Raw genomic sequence first — 17,151 nt, 5'->3', positions numbered from 1 at the left:
TTGAGGGTCAAAACGGCTGAATTTGGGCCCGAAAAATTGCCACCCCTATTCACCGCCCTTTATGGTTTCTGGGCCTTTCCGAAATGGTGCTATGGGCGACGTAGTTCCTCACGGTTCAAAAGTTATGAGGTTTCCAAGTTTAGACTCGTTTTAGGCCGAAAATAAATAAAAATAATAATAAAAAGGGGTGCAACACGAGGACTTCCCGGGAGGTCACCCATCCTAGTACTACTCTCGCCCAAGCACGCTTAACTGCGGAGTTCTGATGGGATCCGGTGCATTAGTGCTGGTATGATCGCACCCGTTAGTACATCACTCGCGTTTCCATATATCATTTGTTTCGGCCAATCCAAGTGTAAGGCCGTGGGGCCCACATGATTTTCTTACTTTTTTTTTCAGCGGAATAGTGCATCGAGGTTAATGGCGTTAAGAAAGCATCAAAAACAACCTGAAAATCCGATTGGGATCCTTTTTTACGTCCCTTAACTTTCTGCAGCCCGTTTGAGGGTCAAAACGGCTGAATTTGGGCCCGAAAAATTGCCACCCCTATTCACCGCCCTTTATGGTTTCTGGGCCTTTCCGAAATGGTGCTATGGGCGACGTAGTTCCTCACGGTTCAAAAGTTATGAGGTTTCCAAGTTTAGACTCGTTTTAGGCCGAATAATAAAATAAAAATAATAATAAAAAGGGGTGCAACACGAGGACTTCCCGGGAGGTCACCCATCCTAGTACTACTCTCGCCCAAGCACGCTTAACTGCGGAGTTCTGATGGGATCCGGTGCATTAGTGCTGGTATGATCGCACCCGTTAGTACATCACTCGCGTTTCCATATATCATTTGTTTCGGCCAATCCAAGTGTAAGGCCGTGGGGCCCACATGATTTTCTTACTTTTTTTTTCAGCGGAATAGTGCATCGAGGTTAATGGCGTTAAGAAAGCATCAAAAACAACCTGAAAATCCGATTGGGATCCTTTTTTACGTCCCTTAACTTTCTGCAGCCCGTTTGAGGGTCAAAACGGCTGAATTTGGGCCCGAAAAATTGCCACCCCTATTCACCGCCCTTTATGGTTTCTGGGCCTTTCCGAAATGGTGCTATGGGCGACGTAGTTCCTCACGGTTCAAAAGTTATGAGGTTTCCAAGTTTAGACTCGTTTTAGGCCGAATAATAAAATAAAAATAATAATAAAAAGGGGTGCAACACGAGGACTTCCCGGGAGGTCACCCATCCTAGTACTACTCTCGCCCAAGCACGCTTAACTGCGGAGTTCTGATGGGATCCGGTGCATTAGTGCTGGTATGATCGCACCCGTTAGTACATCACTCGCGTTTCCATATATCATTTGTTTCGGCCAATCCAAGTGTAAGGCCGTGGGGCCCACATGATTTTTGTTTTTTTTTTCAGCGGAATAGTGCATCGAGGTTAATGGCGTTAAGAAAGCATCAAAAACAACCTGAAAATCCGATTGGGATCCTTTTTTACGTCCCTTAACTTTCTGCAGCCCGTTTGAGGGTCAAAACGGCTGAATTTGGGCCCGAAAAATTGCCACCCCTATTCACCGCCCTTTATGGTTTCTGGGCCTTTCCGAAATGGTGCTATGGGCGACGTAGTTCCTCACGGTTCAAAAGTTATGAGGTTTCCAAGTTTAGACTCGTTTTAGGCCGAAAAATAAAATAAAATAATAATAAAAAGGGGTGCAACACGAGGACTTCCCGGGAGGTCACCCATCCTAGTACTACTCTCGCCCAAGCACGCTTAACTGCGGAGTTCTGATGGGATCCGGTGCATTAGTGCTGGTATGATCGCACCCGTTAGTACATCACTCGCGTTTCCATATATCATTTGTTTCGGCCAATCCAAGTGTAAGGCCGTGGGGCCCACATGATTTTCTGATTTTTTTTTTCAGCGGAATAGTGCATCGAGGTTAATGGCGTTAAGAAAGCATCAAAAACAACCTGAAAATCCGATTGGGATCCTTTTTTACGTCCCTTAACTTTCTGCAGCCCGTTTGAGGGTCAAAACGGCTGAATTTGGGCCCGAAAAATTGCCACCCCTATTCACCGCCCTTTATGGTTTCTGGGCCTTTCCGAAATGGTGCTATGGGCGACGTAGTTCCTCACGGTTCAAAAGTTATGAGGTTTCCAAGTTTAGACTCGTTTTAGCCCGAAAAATATAATAAAAATAATAATAAAAAGGGGTGCAACACGAGGACTTCCCGGGAGGTCACCCATCCTAGTACTACTCTCGCCCAAGCACGCTTAACTGCGGAGTTCTGATGGGATCCGGTGCATTAGTGCTGGTATGATCGCACCCGTTAGTACATCACTCGCGTTTCCATATATCATTTGTTTCGGCCAATCCAAGTGTAAGGCCGTGGGGCCCACATGATTTTCTACTTTTTTTTTCAGCGGAATAGTGCATCGAGGTTAATGGCGTTAAGAAAGCATCAAAAACAACCTGAAAATCCGATTGGGATCCTTTTTTACGTCCCTTAACTTTCTGCAGCCCGTTTGAGGGTCAAAACGGCTGAATTTGGGCCCGAAAAATTGCCACCCCTATTCACCGCCCTTTATGGTTTCTGGGCCTTTCCGAAATGGTGCTATGGGCGACGTAGTTCCTCACGGTTCAAAAGTTATGAGGTTTCCAAGTTTAGACTCGTTTTAGGCCGAATAATAAAATAAAAATAATAATAAAAAGGGGTGCAACACGAGGACTTCCCGGGAGGTCACCCATCCTAGTACTACTCTCGCCCAAGCACGCTTAACTGCGGAGTTCTGATGGGATCCGGTGCATTAGTGCTGGTATGATCGCACCCGTTAGTACATCACTCGCGTTTCCATATATCATTTGTTTCGGCCAATCCAAGTGTAAGGCCGTGGGGCCCACATGATTTTGTGATTTTTTTTTTCAGCGGAATAGTGCATCGAGGTTAATGGCGTTAAGAAAGCATCAAAAACAACCTGAAAATCCGATTGGGATCCTTTTTTACGTCCCTTAACTTTCTGCAGCCCGTTTGAGGGTCAAAACGGCTGAATTTGGGCCCGAAAAATTGCCACCCCTATTCACCGCCCTTTATGGTTTCTGGGCCTTTCCGAAATGGTGCTATGGGCGACGTAGTTCCTCACGGTTCAAAAGTTATGAGGTTTCCAAGTTTAGACTCGTTTTAGGCCGAAAAATAAAATAAAAATAATAATAAAAAGGGGTGCAACACGAGGACTTCCCGGGAGGTCACCCATCCTAGTACTACTCTCGCCCAAGCACGCTTAACTGCGGAGTTCTGATGGGATCCGGTGCATTAGTGCTGGTATGATCGCACCCGTTAGTACATCACTCGCGTTTCCATATATCATTTGTTTCGGCCAATCCAAGTGTAAGGCCGTGGGGCCCACATGATTTTGTGATTTTTTTTTTCAGCGGAATAGTGCATCGAGGTTAATGGCGTTAAGAAAGCATCAAAAACAACCTGAAAATCCGATTGGGATCCTTTTTTACGTCCCTTAACTTTCTGCAGCCCGTTTGAGGGTCAAAACGGCTGAATTTGGGCCCGAAAAATTGCCACCCCTATTCACCGCCCTTTATGGTTTCTGGGCCTTTCCGAAATGGTGCTATGGGCGACGTAGTTCCTCACGGTTCAAAAGTTATGAAGTTTCCAAGTTTAGACTCGTTTTAGGCCGAATAATAAAATAAAAATAATAATAAAAAGGGGTGCAACACGAGGACTTCCCGGGAGGTCACCCATCCTAGTACTACTCTCGCCCAAGCACGCTTAACTGCGGAGTTCTGATGGGATCCGGTGCATTAGTGCTGGTATGATCGCACCCGTTAGTACATCACTCGCGTTTCCATATATCATTTGTTTCGGCCAATCCAAGTGTAAGGCCGTGGGGCCCACATGATTTTGTGATTTTTTTTTTCAGCGGAATAGTGCATCGAGGTTAATGGCGTTAAGAAAGCATCAAAAACAACCTGAAAATCCGATTGGGATCCTTTTTTACGTCCCTTAACTTTCTGCAGCCCGTTTGAGGGTCAAAACGGCTGAATTTGGGCCCGAAAAATTGCCACCCCTATTCACCGCCCTTTATGGTTTCTGGGCCTTTCCGAAATGGTGCTATGGGCGACGTAGTTCCTCACGGTTCAAAAGTTATGAAGTTTCCAAGTTTAGACTCGTTTTAGGCCGAATAATAAAATAAAAATAATAATAAAAAGGGGTGCAACACGAGGACTTCCCGGGAGGTCACCCATCCTAGTACTACTCTCGCCCAAGCACGCTTAACTGCGGAGTTCTGATGGGATCCGGTGCATTAGTGCTGGTATGATCGCACCCGTTAGTACATCACTCGCGTTTCCATATATCATTTGTTTCGGCCAATCCAAGTGTAAGGCCGTGGGGCCCACATGATTTTGTGATTTTTTTTTTCAGCGGAATAGTGCATCGAGGTTAATGGCGTTAAGAAAGCATCAAAAACAACCTGAAAATCCGATTGGGATCCTTTTTTACGTCCCTTAACTTTCTGCAGCCCGTTTGAGGGTCAAAACGGCTGAATTTGGGCCCGAAAAATTGCCACCCCTATTCACCGCCCTTTATGGTTTCTGGGCCTTTCCGAAATGGTGCTATGGGCGACGTAGTTCCTCACGGTTCAAAAGTTATGAAGTTTCCAAGTTTAGACTCGTTTTAGGCCGAATAATAAAATAAAAATAATAATAAAAAGGGGTGCAACACGAGGACTTCCCGGGAGGTCACCCATCCTAGTACTACTCTCGCCCAAGCACGCTTAACTGCGGAGTTCTGATGGGATCCGGTGCATTAGTGCTGGTATGATCGCACCCGTTAGTACATCACTCGCGTTTCCATATATCATTTGTTTCGGCCAATCCAAGTGTAAGGCCGTGGGGCCCACATGATTTTGTGATTTTTTTTTTCAGCGGAATAGTGCATCGAGGTTAATGGCGTTAAGAAAGCATCAAAAACAACCTGAAAATCCGATTGGGATCCTTTTTTACGTCCCTTAACTTTCTGCAGCCCGTTTGAGGGTCAAAACGGCTGAATTTGGGCCCGAAAAATTGCCACCCCTATTCACCGCCCTTTATGGTTTCTGGGCCTTTCCGAAATGGTGCTATGGGCGACGTAGTTCCTCACGGTTCAAAAGTTATGAAGTTTCCAAGTTTAGACTCGTTTTAGGCCGAATAATAAAATAAAAATAATAATAAAAAGGGGTGCAACACGAGGACTTCCCGGGAGGTCACCCATCCTAGTACTACTCTCGCCCAAGCACGCTTAACTGCGGAGTTCTGATGGGATCCGGTGCATTAGTGCTGGTATGATCGCACCCGTTAGTACATCACTCGCGTTTCCATATATCATTTGTTTCGGCCAATCCAAGTGTAAGGCCGTGGGGCCCACATGATTTTGTGATTTTTTTTTTCAGCGGAATAGTGCATCGAGGTTAATGGCGTTAAGAAAGCATCAAAAACAACCTGAAAATCCGATTGGGATCCTTTTTTACGTCCCTTAACTTTCTGCAGCCCGTTTGAGGGTCAAAACGGCTGAATTTGGGCCCGAAAAATTGCCACCCCTATTCACCGCCCTTTATGGTTTCTGGGCCTTTCCGAAATGGTGCTATGGGCGACGTAGTTCCTCACGGTTCAAAAGTTATGAAGTTTCCAAGTTTAGACTCGTTTTAGGCCGAATAATAAAATAAAAATAATAATAAAAAGGGGTGCAACACGAGGACTTCCCGGGAGGTCACCCATCCTAGTACTACTCTCGCCCAAGCACGCTTAACTGCGGAGTTCTGATGGGATCCGGTGCATTAGTGCTGGTATGATCGCACCCGTTAGTACATCACTCGCGTTTCCATATATCATTTGTTTCGGCCAATCCAAGTGTAAGGCCGTGGGGCCCACATGATTTTGATTTTTTTTTTCAGCGGAATAGTGCATCGAGGTTAATGGCGTTAAGAAAGCATCAAAAACAACCTGAAAATCCGATTGGGATCCTTTTTTACGTCCCTTAACTTTCTGCAGCCCGTTTGAGGGTCAAAACGGCTGAATTTGGGCCCGAAAAATTGCCACCCCTATTCACCGCCCTTTATGGTTTCTGGGCCTTTCCGAAATGGTGCTATGGGCGACGTAGTTCCTCACGGTTCAAAAGTTATGAGTTTCCAAGTTTAGACTCGTTTTAGGCCGAATAATAAAATAAAAATAATAATAAAAAGGGGTGCAACACGAGGACTTCCCGGGAGGTCACCCATCCTAGTACTACTCTCGCCCAAGCACGCTTAACTGCGGAGTTCTGATGGGATCCGGTGCATTAGTGCTGGTATGATCGCACCCGTTAGTACATCACTCGCGTTTCCATATATCATTTGTTTCGGCCAATCCAAGTGTAAGGCCGTGGGGCCCACATGATTTTGTGATTTTTTTTTTCAGCGGAATAGTGCATCGAGGTTAATGGCGTTAAGAAAGCATCAAAAACAACCTGAAAATCCGATTGGGATCCTTTTTTACGTCCCTTAACTTTCTGCAGCCCGTTTGAGGGTCAAAACGGCTGAATTTGGGCCCGAAAAATTGCCACCCCTATTCACCGCCCTTTATGGTTTCTGGGCCTTTCCGAAATGGTGCTATGGGCGACGTAGTTCCTCACGGTTCAAAAGTTATGAGTTTCCAAGTTTAGACTCGTTTTAGGCCGAATAATAAAATAAAAATAATAATAAAAAGGGGTGCAACACGAGGACTTCCCGGGAGGTCACCCATCCTAGTACTACTCTCGCCCAAGCACGCTTAACTGCGGAGTTCTGATGGGATCCGGTGCATTAGTGCTGGTATGATCGCACCCGTTAGTACATCACTCGCGTTTCCATATATCATTTGTTTCGGCCAATCCAAGTGTAAGGCCGTGGGGCCCACATGATTTTGTGATTTTTTTTTTCAGCGGAATAGTGCATCGAGGTTAATGGCGTTAAGAAAGCATCAAAAACAACCTGAAAATCCGATTGGGATCCTTTTTTACGTCCCTTAACTTTCTGCAGCCCGTTTGAGGGTCAAAACGGCTGAATTTGGGCCCGAAAAATTGCCACCCCTATTCACCGCCCTTTATGGTTTCTGGGCCTTTCCGAAATGGTGCTATGGGCGACGTAGTTCCTCACGGTTCAAAAGTTATGAGTTTCCAAGTTTAGACTCGTTTTAGGCCGAATAATAAAATAAAAATAATAATAAAAAGGGGTGCAACACGAGGACTTCCCGGGAGGTCACCCATCCTAGTACTACTCTCGCCCAAGCACGCTTAACTGCGGAGTTCTGATGGGATCCGGTGCATTAGTGCTGGTATGATCGCACCCGTTAGTACATCACTCGCGTTTCCATATATCATTTGTTTCGGCCAATCCAAGTGTAAGGCCGTGGGGCCCACATGATTTTGTGATTTTTTTTTTCAGCGGAATAGTGCATCGAGGTTAATGGCGTTAAGAAAGCATCAAAAACAACCTGAAAATCCGATTGGGATCCTTTTTTACGTCCCTTAACTTTCTGCAGCCCGTTTGAGGGTCAAAACGGCTGAATTTGGGCCCGAAAAATTGCCACCCCTATTCACCGCCCTTTATGGTTTCTGGGCCTTTCCGAAATGGTGCTATGGGCGACGTAGTTCCTCACGGTTCAAAAGTTATGAAGTTTCCAAGTTTAGACTCGTTTTAGGCCGAATAATAAAATAAAAATAATAATAAAAAGGGGTGCAACACGAGGACTTCCCGGGAGGTCACCCATCCTAGTACTACTCTCGCCCAAGCACGCTTAACTGCGGAGTTCTGATGGGATCCGGTGCATTAGTGCTGGTATGATCGCACCCGTTAGTACATCACTCGCGTTTCCATATATCATTTGTTTCGGCCAATCCAAGTGTAAGGCCGTGGGGCCCACATGATTTTGTGATTTTTTTTTCAGCGGAATAGTGCATCGAGGTTAATGGCGTTAAGAAAGCATCAAAAACAACCTGAAAATCCGATTGGGATCCTTTTTTACGTCCCTTAACTTTCTGCAGCCCGTTTGAGGGTCAAAACGGCTGAATTTGGGCCCGAAAAATTGCCACCCCTATTCACCGCCCTTTATGGTTTCTGGGCCTTTCCGAAATGGTGCTATGGGCGACGTAGTTCCTCACGGTTCAAAAGTTATGAAGTTTCCAAGTTTAGACTCGTTTTAGGCCGAATAATAAAATAAAAATAATAATAAAAAGGGGTGCAACACGAGGACTTCCCGGGAGGTCACCCATCCTAGTACTACTCTCGCCCAAGCACGCTTAACTGCGGAGTTCTGATGGGATCCGGTGCATTAGTGCTGGTATGATCGCACCCGTTAGTACATCACTCGCGTTTCCATATATCATTTGTTTCGGCCAATCCAAGTGTAAGGCCGTGGGGCCCACATGATTTTGTGATTTTTTTTTTCAGCGGAATAGTGCATCGAGGTTAATGGCGTTAAGAAAGCATCAAAAACAACCTGAAAATCCGATTGGGATCCTTTTTTACGTCCCTTAACTTTCTGCAGCCCGTTTGAGGGTCAAAACGGCTGAATTTGGGCCCGAAAAATTGCCACCCCTATTCACCGCCCTTTATGGTTTCTGGGCCTTTCCGAAATGGTGCTATGGGCGACGTAGTTCCTCACGGTTCAAAAGTTATGAAGTTTCCAAGTTTAGACTCGTTTTAGGCCGAATAATAAAATAAAAATAATAATAAAAAGGGGTGCAACACGAGGACTTCCCGGGAGGTCACCCATCCTAGTACTACTCTCGCCCAAGCACGCTTAACTGCGGAGTTCTGATGGGATCCGGTGCATTAGTGCTGGTATGATCGCACCCGTTAGTACATCACTCGCGTTTCCATATATCATTTGTTTCGGCCAATCCAAGTGTAAGGCCGTGGGGCCCACATGATTTTGTGATTTTTTTTTTCAGCGGAATAGTGCATCGAGGTTAATGGCGTTAAGAAAGCATCAAAAACAACCTGAAAATCCGATTGGGATCCTTTTTTACGTCCCTTAACTTTCTGCAGCCCGTTTGAGGGTCAAAACGGCTGAATTTGGGCCCGAAAAATTGCCACCCCTATTCACCGCCCTTTATGGTTTCTGGGCCTTTCCGAAATGGTGCTATGGGCGACGTAGTTCCTCACGGTTCAAAAGTTATGAAGTTTCCAAGTTTAGACTCGTTTTAGGCCGAATAATAAAATAAAAATAATAATAAAAAGGGGTGCAACACGAGGACTTCCCGGGAGGTCACCCATCCTAGTACTACTCTCGCCCAAGCACGCTTAACTGCGGAGTTCTGATGGGATCCGGTGCATTAGTGCTGGTATGATCGCACCCGTTAGTACATCACTCGCGTTTCCATATATCATTTGTTTCGGCCAATCCAAGTGTAAGGCCGTGGGGCCCACATGATTTTGTGATTTTTTTTTTCAGCGGAATAGTGCATCGAGGTTAATGGCGTTAAGAAAGCATCAAAAACAACCTGAAAATCCGATTGGGATCCTTTTTTACGTCCCTTAACTTTCTGCAGCCCGTTTGAGGGTCAAAACGGCTGAATTTGGGCCCGAAAAATTGCCACCCCTATTCACCGCCCTTTATGGTTTCTGGGCCTTTCCGAAATGGTGCTATGGGCGACGTAGTTCCTCACGGTTCAAAAGTTATGAAGTTTCCAAGTTTAGACTCGTTTTAGGCCGAATAATAAAATAAAAATAATAATAAAAAGGGGTGCAACACGAGGACTTCCCGGGAGGTCACCCATCCTAGTACTACTCTCGCCCAAGCACGCTTAACTGCGGAGTTCTGATGGGATCCGGTGCATTAGTGCTGGTATGATCGCACCCGTTAGTACATCACTCGCGTTTCCATATATCATTTGTTTCGGCCAATCCAAGTGTAAGGCCGTGGGGCCCACATGATTTTGTGATTTTTTTTTTCAGCGGAATAGTGCATCGAGGTTAATGGCGTTAAGAAAGCATCAAAAACAACCTGAAAATCCGATTGGGATCCTTTTTTACGTCCCTTAACTTTCTGCAGCCCGTTTGAGGGTCAAAACGGCTGAATTTGGGCCCGAAAAATTGCCACCCCTATTCACCGCCCTTTATGGTTTCTGGGCCTTTCCGAAATGGTGCTATGGGCGACGTAGTTCCTCACGGTTCAAAAGTTATGAGTTTCCAAGTTTAGACTCGTTTTAGGCCGAATAATAAAATAAAAATAATAATAAAAAGGGGTGCAACACGAGGACTTCCCGGGAGGTCACCCATCCTAGTACTACTCTCGCCCAAGCACGCTTAACTGCGGAGTTCTGATGGGATCCGGTGCATTAGTGCTGGTATGATCGCACCCGTTAGTACATCACTCGCGTTTCCATATATCATTTGTTTCGGCCAATCCAAGTGTAAGGCCGTGGGGCCCACATGATTTTGTGATTTTTTTTTTCAGCGGAATAGTGCATCGAGGTTAATGGCGTTAAGAAAGCATCAAAAACAACCTGAAAATCCGATTGGGATCCTTTTTTACGTCCCTTAACTTTCTGCAGCCCGTTTGAGGGTCAAAACGGCTGAATTTGGGCCCGAAAAATTGCCACCCCTATTCACCGCCCTTTATGGTTTCTGGGCCTTTCCGAAATGGTGCTATGGGCGACGTAGTTCCTCACGGTTCAAAAGTTATGAAGTTTCCAAGTTTAGACTCGTTTTAGGCCGAATAATAAAATAAAAATAATAATAAAAAGGGGTGCAACACGAGGACTTCCCGGGAGGTCACCCATCCTAGTACTACTCTCGCCCAAGCACGCTTAACTGCGGAGTTCTGATGGGATCCGGTGCATTAGTGCTGGTATGATCGCACCCGTTAGTACATCACTCGCGTTTCCATATATCATTTGTTTCGGCCAATCCAAGTGTAAGGCCGTGGGGCCCACATGATTTTGTGATTTTTTTTTTCAGCGGAATAGTGCATCGAGGTTAATGGCGTTAAGAAAGCATCAAAAACAACCTGAAAATCCGATTGGGATCCTTTTTTACGTCCCTTAACTTTCTGCAGCCCGTTTGAGGGTCAAAACGGCTGAATTTGGGCCCGAAAAATTGCCACCCCTATTCACCGCCCTTTATGGTTTCTGGGCCTTTCCGAAATGGTGCTATGGGCGACGTAGTTCCTCACGGTTCAAAAGTTATGAAGTTTCCAAGTTTAGACTCGTTTTAGGCCGAATAATAAAATAAAAATAATAATAAAAAGGGGTGCAACACGAGGACTTCCCGGGAGGTCACCCATCCTAGTACTACTCTCGCCCAAGCACGCTTAACTGCGGAGTTCTGATGGGATCCGGTGCATTAGTGCTGGTATGATCGCACCCGTTAGTACATCACTCGCGTTTCCATATATCATTTGTTTCGGCCAATCCAAGTGTAAGGCCGTGGGGCCCACATGATTTTGTGATTTTTTTTTTCAGCGGAATAGTGCATCGAGGTTAATGGCGTTAAGAAAGCATCAAAAACAACCTGAAAATCCGATTGGGATCCTTTTTTACGTCCCTTAACTTTCTGCAGCCCGTTTGAGGGTCAAAACGGCTGAATTTGGGCCCGAAAAATTGCCACCCCTATTCACCGCCCTTTATGGTTTCTGGGCCTTTCCGAAATGGTGCTATGGGCGACGTAGTTCCTCACGGTTCAAAAGTTATGAAGTTTCCAAGTTTAGACTCGTTTTAGGCCGAAAAATAAAATAAAAATAATAATAAAAAGGGGTGCAACACGAGGACTTCCCGGGAGGTCACCCATCCTAGTACTACTCTCGCCCAAGCACGCTTAACTGCGGAGTTCTGATGGGATCCGGTGCATTAGTGCTGGTATGATCGCACCCGTTAGTACATCACTCGCGTTTCCATATATCATTTGTTTCGGCCAATCCAAGTGTAAGGCCGTGGGGCCCACATGATTTTGTGATTTTTTTTTCAGCGGAATAGTGCATCGAGGTTAATGGCGTTAAGAAAGCATCAAAAACAACCTGAAAATCCGATTGGGATCCTTTTTTACGTCCCTTAACTTTCTGCAGCCCGTTTGAGGGTCAAAACGGCTGAATTTGGGCCCGAAAAATTGCCACCCCTATTCACCGCCCTTTATGGTTTCTGGGCCTTTCCGAAATGGTGCTATGGGCGACGTAGTTCCTCACGGTTCAAAAGTTATGAGGTTTCCAAGTTTAGACTCGTTTTAGGCCGAATAATAAAATAAAAATAATAATAAAAAGGGGTGCAACACGAGGACTTCCCGGGAGGTCACCCATCCTAGTACTACTCTCGCCCAAGCACGCTTAACTGCGGAGTTCTGATGGGATCCGGTGCATTAGTGCTGGTATGATCGCACCCGTTAGTACATCACTCGCGTTTCCATATATCATTTGTTTCGGCCAATCCAAGTGTAAGGCCGTGGGGCCCACATGATTTTGTGATTTTTTTTTTCAGCGGAATAGTGCATCGAGGTTAATGGCGTTAAGAAAGCATCAAAAACAACCTGAAAATCCGATTGGGATCCTTTTTTACGTCCCTTAACTTTCTGCAGCCCGTTTGAGGGTCAAAACGGCTGAATTTGGGCCCGAAAAATTGCCACCCCTATTCACCGCCCTTTATGGTTTCTGGGCCTTTCCGAAATGGTGCTATGGGCGACGTAGTTCCTCACGGTTCAAAAGTTATGAAGTTTCCAAGTTTAGACTCGTTTTAGGCCGAATAATAAAATAAAAATAATAATAAAAAGGGGTGCAACACGAGGACTTCCCGGGAGGTCACCCATCCTAGTACTACTCTCGCCCAAGCACGCTTAACTGCGGAGTTCTGATGGGATCCGGTGCATTAGTGCTGGTATGATCGCACCCGTTAGTACATCACTCGCGTTTCCATATATCATTTGTTTCGGCCAATCCAAGTGTAAGGCCGTGGGGCCCACATGATTTTGTGATTTTTTTTTTCAGCGGAATAGTGCATCGAGGTTAATGGCGTTAAGAAAGCATCAAAAACAACCTGAAAATCCGATTGGGATCCTTTTTTACGTCCCTTAACTTTCTGCAGCCCGTTTGAGGGTCAAAACGGCTGAATTTGGGCCCGAAAAATTGCCACCCCTATTCACCGCCCTTTATGGTTTCTGGGCCTTTCCGAAATGGTGCTATGGGCGACGTAGTTCCTCACGGTTCAAAAGTTATGAAGTTTCCAAGTTTAGACTCGTTTTAGGCCGAATAATAAAATAAAAATAATAATAAAAAGGGGTGCAACACGAGGACTTCCCGGGAGGTCACCCATCCTAGTACTACTCTCGCCCAAGCACGCTTAACTGCGGAGTTCTGATGGGATCCGGTGCATTAGTGCTGGTATGATCGCACCCGTTAGTACATCACTCGCGTTTCCATATATCATTTGTTTCGGCCAATCCAAGTGTAAGGCCGTGGGGCCCACATGATTTTGTGATTTTTTTTTTCAGCGGAATAGTGCATCGAGGTTAATGGCGTTAAGAAAGCATCAAAAACAACCTGAAAATCCGATTGGGATCCTTTTTTACGTCCCTTAACTTTCTGCAGCCCGTTTGAGGGTCAAAACGGCTGAATTTGGGCCCGAAAAATTGCCACCCCTATTCACCGCCCTTTATGGTTTCTGGGCCTTTCCGAAATGGTGCTATGGGCGACGTAGTTCCTCACGGTTCAAAAGTTATGAAGTTTCCAAGTTTAGACTCGTTTTAGGCCGAATAATAAAATAAAAATAATAATAAAAAGGGGTGCAACACGAGGACTTCCCGGGAGGTCACCCATCCTAGTACTACTCTCGCCCAAGCACGCTTAACTGCGGAGTTCTGATGGGATCCGGTGCATTAGTGCTGGTATGATCGCACCCGTTAGTACATCACTCGCGTTTCCATATATCATTTGTTTCGGCCAATCCAAGTGTAAGGCCGTGGGGCCCACATGATTTTGTGATTTTTTTTTTCAGCGGAATAGTGCATCGAGGTTAATGGCGTTAAGAAAGCATCAAAAACAACCTGAAAATCCGATTGGGATCCTTTTTTACGTCCCTTAACTTTCTGCAGCCCGTTTGAGGGTCAAAACGGCTGAATTTGGGCCCGAAAAATTGCCACCCCTATTCACCGCCCTTTATGGTTTCTGGGCCTTTCCGAAATGGTGCTATGGGCGACGTAGTTCCTCACGGTTCAAAAGTTATGAAGTTTCCAAGTTTAGACTCGTTTTAGGCCGAATAATAAAATAAAAATAATAATAAAAAGGGGTGCAACACGAGGACTTCCCGGGAGGTCACCCATCCTAGTACTACTCTCGCCCAAGCACGCTTAACTGCGGAGTTCTGATGGGATCCGGTGCATTAGTGCTGGTATGATCGCACCCGTTAGTACATCACTCGCGTTTCCATATATCATTTGTTTCGGCCAATCCAAGTGTAAGGCCGTGGGGCCCACATGATTTTGTGATTTTTTTTTTCAGCGGAATAGTGCATCGAGGTTAATGGCGTTAAGAAAGCATCAAAAACAACCTGAAAATCCGATTGGGATCCTTTTTTACGTCCCTTAACTTTCTGCAGCCCGTTTGAGGGTCAAAACGGCTGAATTTGGGCCCGAAAAATTGCCACCCCTATTCACCGCCCTTTATGGTTTCTGGGCCTTTCCGAAATGGTGCTATGGGCGACGTAGTTCCTCACGGTTCAAAAGTTATGAGGTTTCCAAGTTTAGACTCGTTTTAGGCCGAATAATAAAATAAAAATAATAATAAAAAGGGGTGCAACACGAGGACTTCCCGGGAGGTCACCCATCCTAGTACTACTCTCGCCCAAGCACGCTTAACTGCGGAGTTCTGATGGGATCCGGTGCATTAGTGCTGGTATGATCGCACCCGTTAGTACATCACTCGCGTTTCCATATATCATTTGTTTCGGCCAATCCAAGTGTAAGGCCGTGGGGCCCACATGATTTTGTGATTTTTTTTTTCAGCGGAATAGTGCATCGAGGTTAATGGCGTTAAGAAAGCATCAAAAACAACCTGAAAATCCGATTGGGATCCTTTTTTACGTCCCTTAACTTTCTGCAGCCCGTTTGAGGGTCAAAACGGCTGAATTTGGGCCCGAAAAATTGCCACCCCTATTCACCGCCCTTTATGGTTTCTGGGCCTTTCCGAAATGGTGCTATGGGCGACGTAGTTCCTCACGGTTCAAAAGTTATGAAGTTTCCAAGTTTAGACTCGTTTTAGGCCGAATAATAAAATAAAAATAATAATAAAAAGGGGTGCAACACGAGGACTTCCCGGGAGGTCACCCATCCTAGTACTACTCTCGCCCAAGCACGCTTAACTGCGGAGTTCTGATGGGATCCGGTGCATTAGTGCTGGTATGATCGCACCCGTTAGTACATCACTCGCGTTTCCATATATCATTTGTTTCGGCCAATCCAAGTGTAAGGCCGTGGGGCCCACATGATTTTGTGATTTTTTTTTTCAGCGGAATAGTGCATCGAGGTTAATGGCGTTAAGAAAGCATCAAAAACAACCTGAAAATCCGATTGGGATCCTTTTTTACGTCCCTTAACTTTCTGCAGCCCGTTTGAGGGTCAAAACGGCTGAATTTGGGCCCGAAAAATTGCCACCCCTATTCACCGCCCTTTATGGTTTCTGGGCCTTTCCGAAATGGTGCTATGGGCGACGTAGTTCCTCACGGTTCAAAAGTTATGAAGTTTCCAAGTTTAGACTCGTTTTAGGCCGAATAATAAAATAAAAATAATAATAAAAAGGGGTGCAACACGAGGACTTCCCGGGAGGTCACCCATCCTAGTACTACTCTCGCCCAAGCACGCTTAACTGCGGAGTTCTGATGGGATCCGGTGCATTAGTGCTGGTATGATCGCACCCGTTAGTACATCACTCGCGTTTCCATATATCATTTGTTTCGGCCAATCCAAGTGTAAGGCCGTGGGGCCCACATGATTTTGTGATTTTTTTTTCAGCGGAATAGTGCATCGAGGTTAATGGCGTTAAGAAAGCATCAAAAACAACCTGAAAATCCGATTGGGATCCTTTTTTACGTCCCTTAACTTTCTGCAGCCCGTTTGAGGGTCAAAACGGCTGAATTTGGGCCCGAAAAATTGCCACCCCTATTCACCGCCCTTTATGGTTTCTGGGCCTTTCCGAAATGGTGCTATGGGCGACGTAGTTCCTCACGGTTCAAAAGTTATGAAGTTTCCAAGTTTAGACTCGTTTTAGGCCGAATAATAAAATAAAAATAATAATAAAAAGGGGTGCAACACGAGGACTTCCCGGGAGGTCACCCATCCTAGTACTACTCTCGCCCAAGCACGCTTAACTGCGGAGTTCTGATGGGATCCGGTGCATTAGTGCTGGTATGATCGCACCCGTTAGTACATCACTCGCGTTTCCATATATCATTTGTTTCGGCCAATCCAAGTGTAAGGCCGTGGGGCCCACATGATTTTGTGATTTTTTTTTTCAGCGGAATAGTGCATCGAGGTTAATGGCGTTAAGAAAGCATCAAAAACAACCTGAAAATCCGATTGGGATCCTTTTTTACGTCCCTTAACTTTCTGCAGCCCGTTTGAGGGTCAAAACGGCTGAATTTGGGCCCGAAAAATTGCCACCCCTATTCACCGCCCTTTATGGTTTCTGGGCCTTTCCGAAATGGTGCTATGGGCGACGTAGTTCCTCACGGTTCAAAAGTTATGAGTTTCCAAGTTTAGACTCGTTTTAGGCCGAATAATAAAATAAAAATAATAATAAAAAGGGGTGCAACACGAGGACTTCCCGGGAGGTCACCCATCCTAGTACTACTCTCGCCCAAGCACGCTTAACTGCGGAGTTCTGATGGGATCCGGTGCATTAGTGCTGGTATGATCGCACCCGTTAGTACATCACTCGCGTTTCCATATATCATTTGTTTCGGCCAATCCAAGTGTAAGGCCGTGGGGCCCACATGATTTTGTGATTTTTTTTTTCAGCGGAATAGTGCATCGAGGTTAATGGCGTTAAGAAAGCATCAAAAACAACCTGAAAATCCGATTGGGATCCTTTTTTACGTCCCTTAACTTTCTGCAGCCCGTTTGAGGGTCAAAACGGCTGAATTTGGGCCCGAAAAATTGCCACCCCTATTCACCGCCCTTTATGG

General features: G+C 45.6%; 34 non-coding genes across 34 annotated transcripts; all 34 read right to left on the bottom strand.

Annotated features, from left to right (window-relative positions):
- Positions 1-184: 184 nt before the first annotated feature.
- Positions 185-303, bottom strand: LOC125605886. The gene has a single exon (XR_007337312.1). It is a non-coding gene; the product is annotated as a 5S ribosomal RNA (ribosomal RNA).
- Positions 304-687: 384 nt separating this feature from the next.
- Positions 688-806, bottom strand: LOC125605885. Its single transcript, XR_007337311.1, has one exon. It is a non-coding gene; the product is annotated as a 5S ribosomal RNA (ribosomal RNA).
- A 384-nt stretch (positions 807-1,190) lies between these two features.
- On the bottom strand, positions 1,191-1,309 carry LOC125605884. The gene has a single exon (XR_007337310.1). It is a non-coding gene; the product is annotated as a 5S ribosomal RNA (ribosomal RNA).
- Positions 1,310-1,690: 381 nt separating this feature from the next.
- Positions 1,691-1,809, bottom strand: LOC125605883. Its single transcript, XR_007337309.1, has one exon. It is a non-coding gene; the product is annotated as a 5S ribosomal RNA (ribosomal RNA).
- A 384-nt stretch (positions 1,810-2,193) lies between these two features.
- Positions 2,194-2,312, bottom strand: LOC125605882. Its single transcript, XR_007337308.1, has one exon. It is a non-coding gene; the product is annotated as a 5S ribosomal RNA (ribosomal RNA).
- Positions 2,313-2,695: 383 nt separating this feature from the next.
- On the bottom strand, positions 2,696-2,814 carry LOC125605881. The gene has a single exon (XR_007337307.1). It is a non-coding gene; the product is annotated as a 5S ribosomal RNA (ribosomal RNA).
- A 384-nt stretch (positions 2,815-3,198) lies between these two features.
- On the bottom strand, positions 3,199-3,317 carry LOC125605880. The gene has a single exon (XR_007337306.1). It is a non-coding gene; the product is annotated as a 5S ribosomal RNA (ribosomal RNA).
- A 384-nt stretch (positions 3,318-3,701) lies between these two features.
- LOC125605879 lies at positions 3,702-3,820 on the bottom strand. Its single transcript, XR_007337305.1, has one exon. It is a non-coding gene; the product is annotated as a 5S ribosomal RNA (ribosomal RNA).
- A 384-nt stretch (positions 3,821-4,204) lies between these two features.
- On the bottom strand, positions 4,205-4,323 carry LOC125605878. The gene has a single exon (XR_007337304.1). It is a non-coding gene; the product is annotated as a 5S ribosomal RNA (ribosomal RNA).
- Positions 4,324-4,707: 384 nt separating this feature from the next.
- LOC125605876 lies at positions 4,708-4,826 on the bottom strand. The gene has a single exon (XR_007337302.1). It is a non-coding gene; the product is annotated as a 5S ribosomal RNA (ribosomal RNA).
- A 384-nt stretch (positions 4,827-5,210) lies between these two features.
- Positions 5,211-5,329, bottom strand: LOC125605875. Its single transcript, XR_007337301.1, has one exon. It is a non-coding gene; the product is annotated as a 5S ribosomal RNA (ribosomal RNA).
- Positions 5,330-5,713: 384 nt separating this feature from the next.
- On the bottom strand, positions 5,714-5,832 carry LOC125605874. Its single transcript, XR_007337300.1, has one exon. It is a non-coding gene; the product is annotated as a 5S ribosomal RNA (ribosomal RNA).
- A 381-nt stretch (positions 5,833-6,213) lies between these two features.
- Positions 6,214-6,332, bottom strand: LOC125605873. Its single transcript, XR_007337299.1, has one exon. It is a non-coding gene; the product is annotated as a 5S ribosomal RNA (ribosomal RNA).
- Positions 6,333-6,715: 383 nt separating this feature from the next.
- Positions 6,716-6,834, bottom strand: LOC125605872. The gene has a single exon (XR_007337298.1). It is a non-coding gene; the product is annotated as a 5S ribosomal RNA (ribosomal RNA).
- Positions 6,835-7,217: 383 nt separating this feature from the next.
- On the bottom strand, positions 7,218-7,336 carry LOC125605871. The gene has a single exon (XR_007337297.1). It is a non-coding gene; the product is annotated as a 5S ribosomal RNA (ribosomal RNA).
- A 384-nt stretch (positions 7,337-7,720) lies between these two features.
- On the bottom strand, positions 7,721-7,839 carry LOC125605870. Its single transcript, XR_007337296.1, has one exon. It is a non-coding gene; the product is annotated as a 5S ribosomal RNA (ribosomal RNA).
- A 383-nt stretch (positions 7,840-8,222) lies between these two features.
- On the bottom strand, positions 8,223-8,341 carry LOC125605869. Its single transcript, XR_007337295.1, has one exon. It is a non-coding gene; the product is annotated as a 5S ribosomal RNA (ribosomal RNA).
- A 384-nt stretch (positions 8,342-8,725) lies between these two features.
- LOC125605868 lies at positions 8,726-8,844 on the bottom strand. Its single transcript, XR_007337294.1, has one exon. It is a non-coding gene; the product is annotated as a 5S ribosomal RNA (ribosomal RNA).
- Positions 8,845-9,228: 384 nt separating this feature from the next.
- On the bottom strand, positions 9,229-9,347 carry LOC125605867. The gene has a single exon (XR_007337293.1). It is a non-coding gene; the product is annotated as a 5S ribosomal RNA (ribosomal RNA).
- A 384-nt stretch (positions 9,348-9,731) lies between these two features.
- Positions 9,732-9,850, bottom strand: LOC125605865. Its single transcript, XR_007337291.1, has one exon. It is a non-coding gene; the product is annotated as a 5S ribosomal RNA (ribosomal RNA).
- A 383-nt stretch (positions 9,851-10,233) lies between these two features.
- On the bottom strand, positions 10,234-10,352 carry LOC125605864. Its single transcript, XR_007337290.1, has one exon. It is a non-coding gene; the product is annotated as a 5S ribosomal RNA (ribosomal RNA).
- Positions 10,353-10,736: 384 nt separating this feature from the next.
- LOC125605863 lies at positions 10,737-10,855 on the bottom strand. The gene has a single exon (XR_007337289.1). It is a non-coding gene; the product is annotated as a 5S ribosomal RNA (ribosomal RNA).
- A 384-nt stretch (positions 10,856-11,239) lies between these two features.
- Positions 11,240-11,358, bottom strand: LOC125605862. Its single transcript, XR_007337288.1, has one exon. It is a non-coding gene; the product is annotated as a 5S ribosomal RNA (ribosomal RNA).
- A 384-nt stretch (positions 11,359-11,742) lies between these two features.
- On the bottom strand, positions 11,743-11,861 carry LOC125605861. Its single transcript, XR_007337287.1, has one exon. It is a non-coding gene; the product is annotated as a 5S ribosomal RNA (ribosomal RNA).
- A 383-nt stretch (positions 11,862-12,244) lies between these two features.
- Positions 12,245-12,363, bottom strand: LOC125605860. The gene has a single exon (XR_007337286.1). It is a non-coding gene; the product is annotated as a 5S ribosomal RNA (ribosomal RNA).
- Positions 12,364-12,747: 384 nt separating this feature from the next.
- Positions 12,748-12,866, bottom strand: LOC125605859. The gene has a single exon (XR_007337285.1). It is a non-coding gene; the product is annotated as a 5S ribosomal RNA (ribosomal RNA).
- A 384-nt stretch (positions 12,867-13,250) lies between these two features.
- On the bottom strand, positions 13,251-13,369 carry LOC125605858. Its single transcript, XR_007337284.1, has one exon. It is a non-coding gene; the product is annotated as a 5S ribosomal RNA (ribosomal RNA).
- A 384-nt stretch (positions 13,370-13,753) lies between these two features.
- LOC125605857 lies at positions 13,754-13,872 on the bottom strand. The gene has a single exon (XR_007337283.1). It is a non-coding gene; the product is annotated as a 5S ribosomal RNA (ribosomal RNA).
- Positions 13,873-14,256: 384 nt separating this feature from the next.
- On the bottom strand, positions 14,257-14,375 carry LOC125605856. The gene has a single exon (XR_007337282.1). It is a non-coding gene; the product is annotated as a 5S ribosomal RNA (ribosomal RNA).
- Positions 14,376-14,759: 384 nt separating this feature from the next.
- On the bottom strand, positions 14,760-14,878 carry LOC125605854. Its single transcript, XR_007337280.1, has one exon. It is a non-coding gene; the product is annotated as a 5S ribosomal RNA (ribosomal RNA).
- A 384-nt stretch (positions 14,879-15,262) lies between these two features.
- LOC125605853 lies at positions 15,263-15,381 on the bottom strand. The gene has a single exon (XR_007337279.1). It is a non-coding gene; the product is annotated as a 5S ribosomal RNA (ribosomal RNA).
- A 384-nt stretch (positions 15,382-15,765) lies between these two features.
- LOC125605852 lies at positions 15,766-15,884 on the bottom strand. The gene has a single exon (XR_007337278.1). It is a non-coding gene; the product is annotated as a 5S ribosomal RNA (ribosomal RNA).
- A 383-nt stretch (positions 15,885-16,267) lies between these two features.
- LOC125605851 lies at positions 16,268-16,386 on the bottom strand. Its single transcript, XR_007337277.1, has one exon. It is a non-coding gene; the product is annotated as a 5S ribosomal RNA (ribosomal RNA).
- Positions 16,387-16,769: 383 nt separating this feature from the next.
- On the bottom strand, positions 16,770-16,888 carry LOC125605850. The gene has a single exon (XR_007337276.1). It is a non-coding gene; the product is annotated as a 5S ribosomal RNA (ribosomal RNA).
- Positions 16,889-17,151: the final 263 nt, after the last annotated feature.

The sequence above is a fragment of the Brassica napus genome, unplaced genomic scaffold (genome assembly GCF_020379485.1).
Source record: "Brassica napus cultivar Da-Ae unplaced genomic scaffold, Da-Ae ScsIHWf_80;HRSCAF=146, whole genome shotgun sequence".
NCBI classification, from domain to species: Eukaryota; Viridiplantae; Streptophyta; class Magnoliopsida; order Brassicales; family Brassicaceae; genus Brassica; species Brassica napus.
This window is presented reverse-complemented; position numbering and strand designations above follow the sequence as displayed.